Source organism: Chinchilla lanigera, unplaced genomic scaffold, assembly GCF_000276665.1.
Source record: "Chinchilla lanigera isolate Chin_1 unplaced genomic scaffold, ChiLan1.0 scaffold00109, whole genome shotgun sequence".
NCBI classification, from domain to species: Eukaryota; Metazoa; Chordata; class Mammalia; order Rodentia; family Chinchillidae; genus Chinchilla; species Chinchilla lanigera.
Window position 1 is genome coordinate 4,089,413 of NW_004955510.1, and position 8,170 is coordinate 4,097,582.

An 8,170-nucleotide genomic window follows, 5' to 3' on the forward strand; every position below is an offset into this window, starting at 1 on the left:
AGTACCTGGTGTTCTCTTTCTTTTTTCTTTTTTTTTCCGGTACTAGGAATCGAACTCATGACCTTGCACTTGCCAAGCAGGCGCTGTGCCACTGAACTAAACCCCTAGACCAGGTGTTCTCTTTATACCTTTTCACTTACCTAGCTAATGACTTTGCAGTCACCACTTTACATTAAATCATCCCTGTTCATGTAACTGACATGGGCTCTGTCTATGGAATAACACTGCACAGACACCTTGGCTGACCAGGCTTAGGCCCTGTCTACACACAGAATCTGCAGAATCCATGAGAACCTTTTGTCCCAGGTCACAGAAGCCCTCCTGTGGGAAAGCAGGTGTAGGGAGTGGCTGAAGCTGGAAATTGGTCATATATGTGGGGGAAAGGCAAAGCCAATCCAAGAAGAACAAAGAGCTCCCAAGGCAACAGAAACTGTTTCAGTCCAGAGAAACACCAAGCCTGAGACAATGTTAGCCATTAGTTGCTAGGCAAGCCTGTGTCACATGACACCAACTTTGTCAAATGTATAAATAAATGCCTCTATGGTGGTTGAGCAGTTTCTTTCCTCCCATCTGGTGAGACAGGGCTCCACCTGACCTCAGCTTTTGTCTCTTATTTTTATTTTTCCCATCCTGTCACTGTCCTTCCTCCTGGGAACTTTAAGATCTACACCAGATACGGCATGCAAGCTCTTGTCTATGGATCACTATGCCCATGCCATGCCTCTGTGTCCCTTTGAACATAACTCCATCTTTGGTGAATCCTGTTAGCACACTCCTGTTGATTTCCTGAATTCACACTGAAGCTTTCATAGTGATTTTCATGTCTCCATGGAATCCAGGCCTGGCTAATTGTCCCAGGCCATAGCCTGTGGGATCAAAATTTTTGGTATTGACTAACTTATACCATCCCCAAAGAACTCTGAGTTTTAAATAACCTGGGTATCTATGGAGTTGGTAATTTAAACAGTGAGTGTTCTAGAGTTCCTCTACTTGCTGAGCTCACAGAAGGTCATGTCTATTTGCCAGGATGCAACTATAGAAATCTGAAAAGGAAGAGTGTAAAGTAAAGTGGAAGTCTATTTATTTTTCCTGGAACTAGATATCTGGATAAGATAAGAGTTCACCTGTATCCTGACTCTTCTTTCTGTTCTGTTGTTCTCAGCTTATGACTTTTATTCTTATCAGTGCCTGCTCCATTTCCAGCTACCTGTTCATGTCCAGGGCAGGAAGTAGAACGAATTATAGGTTGAGGCAGGGCTTTGGAAGGAAATAGCCTTTTTCCAAATATTCCCAGCAGTCTTTCTTTTGTGTCTAATTTGCCAGAAGTATGGCAAGAGAGCTCTCATAGCTGCAAAGGAAACTGGGATGGAATTGTCTACCAAGTTTGTGGCTGTACATCTCACCCCATGATGCTGGTAGCAAGACTGAAGGGGTAATGGACATTAGATGGACAAATCGCTGTGTATGTCACAATGCATGAGTCTGGGCCCCTGAATGGAATGTGTTGGCTCTAACATTTTGATCACCCCCATTTTACTTTCACCTTCTGAGCAGTCAGTCTGCCTGTATATAGGCCTCAGGACATTGGAGGGAGTGCCAGGAGCCCCCATGGCTGATGCTGGGACACATTTTTCTTAAATCTTAATCCTTAGATTTCAGTTTCTGTGTAGCAAGGGGAAAATGGGCTTTGAAGCTACTCAGAGTTTGATCTTCTCAGTCCGATGTTTTGCTCAGCACCCCCTGCTGGACTCACTTGGCAGCACGTGCTTTCTCATCACTGCCTCCAGGTTGGACCCTAGACTCCCATGATGGTCCCTTCCCTACAGTCCTCCTGCACTCCCTATACTGTGAAAGAATTTTCTTCCAGAGTAGCGCAAGGACCAGTCTGGAGAAGGTGGCTTTGTGATGGAGGGAAGTAGGTGGGAAGGCAAATACACTGAATCTATAGCAAACTTAGGCAAGGGCAAAGCTGGGACGCTGATGGGTGAATAGTTGCAAATTCATTGCATTTCTTTTGCTCAGGCAGCCACAGTGAAGTGACAAGAAGAGACTCACGAAGAGCCCAGAGAGACCTCTTCTGAGGTGATGACTGCATGGAAAGATTGTAGTCAAAGGGTCTGGGGACTGACTTTACCAAGGCCCTTGTGAGACCCATTGTGGCAGGACTTGGGCTGCCAGGCTGGCTGTGGTGAGGCCTCACCATGAAGTCAGCTGCAGGGATGAGCTAGAACAAAGCTTTCTTGTGGCTTTTTCCAGGGTCACTTGCTGTTTGTTTACTCTTTTGTTTCTTCCTACCCTTTGGGGGAAACTCCTCAGCCCCTGGCCTGTGTTCTCCCAGAGCATCCTGCTTTATGCTTTGGGCATTTGCCAACAGAAGCCTGGAGGACACTTCTATGTTTCTGTAAGACCTTAATAAGATCTGTAAACATGTACTTCCAGCAGCATCACTATTGGAAACTTCTTGCCTAAGTAAAATCTAAACAGCCTTTAATTATATATCACCTCTCAAGGACCATTTAAGAACCAAACTGGTATTTACAAATGGATTTGAAATATTCTCAGTGAAGGGAATTAATTCTATCTGTTACTTCTCAGTGCAAATAGAAGAGAAGACGGCTGATTATTTGTTCAGTGATATGACAATGGAGCTTCTGGCCAAAATCGGGCAGTCTTAGGATTTTATCTAGTTGTAAACACAAACTGTGCCATGTATTTCATTGGAGGGAAAAAGAATTGCTTCAGAGAGGGTTGTTGTTCCCTTTGAATTAAAATTACCTGGTTTGAAGGATCACGGAGGTAGATAGTGGGATTTTCAGGGTGCCCAAGAAAGAACAAGTAGGCTGTGGAGAGAGAGGGGGGAAAGAGAGAGAGAGAGAGAGAGAGAGAGAGAGAGAGAGAGAACAAGATTTCACCCCACTTCTACCTTTTTGTTTCATCCTCCAGCCAGTTGGACAGTGCCCACTGAAGGCACATCTTCCCCACTGGTTCCATCAGCTCACAGGCTAATCTCCAGAAACACCTGCAGGGACCCACTGGGGCCGATCGATCACTCTACTCCACTGCTAAACCACTTGGTTTCTCCTTCAGCAGAAGAGGCACCATCTCAGTGCCTAATGAAGCACTGAGAATAATTAATGTAATGATTGAGCATAAATAACATGTTACCAGCTAGCTGGGTATTCCTGACTTCAGCTGACGCTCAAAATCAGCCATCACAATGAGATATTTTACCTTTTGTCTTTCCATACCTAGTCTTTAAAGTAGGGTGTTTTGCCATTACAGGGCTTCTCAATGCAGACCAGCCACGTTCTGAGCACGTTTCTCCTTCCCTACTGAACCTCACCACAGGAAACTTCTTCACTGCTGTGGAGATTGGCATCTCTAAGAACACCCCATCCTACTGGGGTTTTGCTAGTTCCTGTGATCATTAATTTTATGCATCTCCTTGCAGAGTTCCAGATACTTAAACCTTTTAGGAGGTGTCTAGGAAGATGTTTTGGGGGGCAAATGGTCATTTTCAAGTTGATAGACTCAAAATGTGCACAAGCATCACCAGTCTGCTGAGGCCAGAACAGAACAAAAGGCTGAGTAGGAAGGAATTCTCTCACTATCACACTGTGAGCTGGGACTTGAGTTTTTCTGCATTAGACTTGGACTCGGACTAGAATTTTTACCATCAGCTCTCTTAACTGTCAAGATTTGGATTTGGACGGTAATTATCTCATCACCTTCCTGGATCTCTGGCTTGCAGACTACAGCTCTTGGGACTTCTTAGCCTCTTTAGTCATTTGAGCCAATTCCTTATAATGTATGTGTGTGTCTCTGTAGGACCCAGATGAGTACCACTTCCCACAGACTGAGCTTGTGGAACTGCAATACCAACCAAACCTGTCCATGAAGACACCAGACAGGAGATTCAATCTCCTCTGTACAGGTGCAGCAGGGGCAGCATTCTGAGCTACTTGGGGTCCGGATCCAGGGAGAAATTAGGAAGTCATTATGGAATGTGATCTAAGGAACAAGGTGCTGTCAAGGAGCCACTGGCAGAAGAAAGAAACCAGAAAGCAAAATTGGAAATCAGAAGCATCATGGCAGAAGTGAATCTGAAAAGTGATAGGAAGTTGTCTGGCTTATGAAAGCTGAGAGACTTAACTTCTGTGGCTGTGGGAGAACTTTATAGTTTGATAAACTGGGTTGGCCTGAGAGTGTTGGGAGGTTTCTGCCTTCCATAGTACCTTTGTTACAGAGGCACTTCCTTTGACATTTAGTTTTGAATGGCTCTTGTTTGCCTCCAGCCTTCCCTTGCCCTCTAGTGATCCTCACACGAGGTACATAAGATTATGGGAGTCAGCTCCTGGGCTATAACACACTTTCTTGCACTGTGACATCCAGACTCCCAGAAGAACCTTCATAATTCATCTTCTGCTTATCTTTTCAGCCATCCTTATCCATTTTCCTGGTCCATATTACACACATGACATTTTATGCTCTTTACACCAGAATGCTTTCTCTTTCACATCTGTGTCTCCTTGCTGGGAAGTCACCACTCTTCCCATTCTACCACTTGATCCTTTCACTTGTAAGAAAGAGACAGACATCTCCTTTTCTGAGAGTCTTCCCTGCTATTCTCCACTTGATCTTAGCCAAAATGTCGAGAAGCAATTTCCCTGCTATTCTCTTCCAAGCTGAGTTAGATGGTGGTATCTTATATTCTCAAAATCATCTTCAGCATCTCTGTCAGCACTTATCTTTTTATTTTTATTTATTTATTTTTTTTTGGTTTTTCTCCGGTACCGGGAACAGAACTCACGACCTTGCGTATGCCAGGCAGGTGCTTTTGCCACTGAGCTAAATCCCCAGCCCCTGTCAGCACTTATCTTACTACATTTAATGAGTTATTTACATGCTTGCTCCTTGTCAGATCACAAGGGTGCTTAAAGGTGTTCCTATACTCTCAGGACACAGTGCTAGGTTGGGCCTGGGATGTCTTCAGAAAGATTAAGGCAGTAACTACTGCCTACAAGGTCTACATAGCTTCGCTAAAGACTATCAGAGGGGACTGGGGTCTGAATCATATCTGCATAGTCTGAGCTGCCTAGTTCAAACTGACTCCTGATTGGCCTCATGGCTAAATAACCTTAGGCTGGGACCTGCTGCTCTGGGGAAAGCAATTTACCAGGATGTTGCAGAGAAAAGCAGTGCACCCAGAGATGTTCATTGGGCCTGACCTCTGATAGAAAAGCAGAAAAAACAATTAAATTACAATGAATAAGTAAATTATAGCATGTCAGTGAGTTTGAGTTGAAGTGGTCTTAAAAACTATAATTATGAAGTCAGTGGAATGATCTGGAGGAGGAAAGACTCAGCACTTTTGTGCACTGCTAAGATAAAAATCCAATTTTGTTTAACATCCTTGCTCTGTATCTTCAATCATTAATTCAACAAATATTTATTGAATACTCACAATGCACATGGATCTGTTCATTAGCAAGAGGTCCAGATTTCAGTAAAGATTTTAGGGGAAATGGAAGAAGGCCTATAGCACTCATCACATGCCTTCTAATTTAGACATATCTTTATTCATTATTCCTCCCCTTAAAAAATTTCTCTTAAATGCTCCTAAAATCTTTTCTTTCCTTGCTAGGCTAAACTCATGCTGTTAGTCAGCTTTTTACTACTATGACAAAATACCTGAGACAATCAACTTAAAAGGAGGAATGGTTTATTCTGGCTTACCTACTCTTTTCTGAGTTTCAGTCCATGGTGCTTGGCCCTGTTGAGCTGGGCCTGTAGTGTCACAGTGTGTCATAGTACGAGTATATGACAGAGGTCATCTTACCTCATGGTCTCTGAGAATCAAAGAGAGAGAGAGGATGGGGCTTGAATTCCAGTATCCCCTGGAAGCCATGCTCCAAATGACCCAATTTCCTTCCACTATGCAGTGTCTCTTAAAGGTCCTGCCGTCTCCTCATAGCACCATGGGCTGAGAACAAGCCTTCCACACAGGGGCCTTTGGGCTACATTCAAGATCCCAGCAACAGCACTCATTCTGATCCCCTTCCACCTTCCCCTCCTCCTCACCCCCTTCTGTCCTAAGTGGGCAAGTTGAGAGATTCACCTGCCATTCTCCGAGTCTCTCCAACCTTGCATCCTCATACTCATCTCTCCTTTCAGCAAACAGAGGGGAATTTTAGAGTTATTTTTCTTAGAAAGGAGAAGGGGTTTGTACATAACAAATAACATTTTCTTGCCACAGTGAATGCTCTTTCTTGTGTCCTTGGAGCAAGACATGTAGCTGGAGGTGCTGGAGCTTGAATGCTGATCTGCTGTAGACACAGTGGTGCTGTGGCCACAGCAACCCTTATGACATCATGCCGCTGCCCATCTGGGGCAGGAGAGGTGTTTCTCATGAGTCTTCAGGTTAGCCTAAAGCTGAGCTATTGGTGCTTTTGAGGAACTTTTGCTATGGCTGTTCTCTCCCTGCCAGCTGGGAGGAAGTTGCTGGAAAAGAAGAGGAGATGGAAAGAGAGAGAGAGAGAGAGACAGAGAGAGAGACAGAGAGAGAGAGAGAGAGAGAGAGAGAGAGAGAGAGAGGCACCTGGCCTAGTTCTAGGTTTGGCCCAATGCTATTTTAATAATTCATACATTTAAAATAACAAAATAAATACTTTATGGGTCTTTAAATTTCAGCAACAAGCTGCACTCTTGAAACCCACAGATTAAAAGCTAGAGTTTAGTTAGAATTACGGTTGCACAATAAAATGTTGCTATTAATGGATGCACATAATTTAGATCCAAAGAATTTCACCCTCAAGAACCTTAGAAATCAAGCAGAAAGGCCTGGGTTGGCTCTTAGGGGATACCAGGATGCAGGGGCCTCTTCCCTTCTTTCACGAGGATTCTGTGTTCTCTGAACAATGATCTCTTGATTAAAACAGGGTGGGACCCTTGTTCCTGCACATCACAGTCTCTGGGAGGGAACCTCACAGCTCACGCCTGACTGGCTTGGCTGCATCCGAAAAGCCTTGTTAATAAAGTTTGGCGGGAGGATGGGTAGTTATAAAGCTGAACAATAAGGTTGGTGGGAGTTGCATAATTTCTCTGTTTGTCTCTACTTCCCCAGAGGATTTCAGAGATGATGTAAAGCACAGGCAGCAATGTGACTAGAATATTTCCATCCAAGAGTTGCTTATTCTCATTCTGTCTGTTTAAAAATATAATGCATATTGATTTTTCTGTACAATTATAGAGGTAATGTATGGCCATTATATAAAATTTGGAAAATATGGAAAAGTGTAGAGGGGAAGAGAAAGCATCCATAATTGATCACACAATAATAACCACTGTCATTATTTTGCAGGAGAGAGATAAGCCCTAATTTCTATGCTTGAGTCTTATTCTCTTCTCTTTGTTCTGTGAGTAGCTCTCCTCCGGTTCCTTTGTTCCCAGGTTAAGAAAGTTCTGAAGGAGGTGCTCTCCTCCACCACTTTTGTATTTCCTTCATCTCTGCCGCAGTCTCGTTTTTGGAATTAATTACAAAGATTTCTCTTCGTTTATCAAAGAAAAGCTAAAATGTTTCCAACTTGAGGTTTCTATACAATGATCCTGGGGGACTGAGGAGTTAGATTGAGGTAGTTCTTTTCACCCTTGGCATGAACACTGTAGGTCAGACGCCTCCCCATTATAAGGAGCTTCTCTTGGATTGTAAGGGTGGACATACCAGCACCTTCACCCTCTACTGCATAGTCCCCATAGTAGTGAAAGCAAAAATGCCCCTATGTGCCTTGAGTAGGAGGGAGACAAATTGCCCCTAGTTGAGAACCACAGTCTTAAAAACCTAAAAATTAGTAACGCTAGAGTTTTAGACTGTTATTTGGTCATATTTTAGCACATAAAATGCCAAGAAGATAAACATTTTTCAGCTATGATGGCATATGCCTCTAATTCCAGCACTCGGGAATCTGAGGCAGGAGGATCACGAGTTTAAGTCCAACCTGAGCTAGCTAGACAGATCATGTCTCAATTAAAAATAAAGACGTCATCAACAACAAAAAAGAAGATGAACATTTTGACTGGATTTCTGAAAGTAAAAATACTAGTAACTGTGTTCTTTTCCTTTTTTAATGAAATGTGCTCTGAAGATACTAGAGATTTAAATTTGGAAGATTTA

At 43.3% G+C, this 8,170-nt stretch overlaps 1 long non-coding RNA gene across 1 annotated transcript; it reads right to left on the bottom strand.

Moving 5' to 3' along the window:
* Nucleotides 1-5,705: 5,705 nt before the first annotated feature.
* Nucleotides 5,706-6,294, bottom strand: LOC102007257. The gene is made up of 2 exons (XR_264407.1): nucleotides 6,119-6,294; nucleotides 5,706-5,849 (listed from the first exon to the last, which is right to left on the bottom strand). It is a non-coding gene; the product is annotated as an uncharacterized LOC102007257 (long non-coding RNA).
* Nucleotides 6,295-8,170: the final 1,876 nt, after the last annotated feature.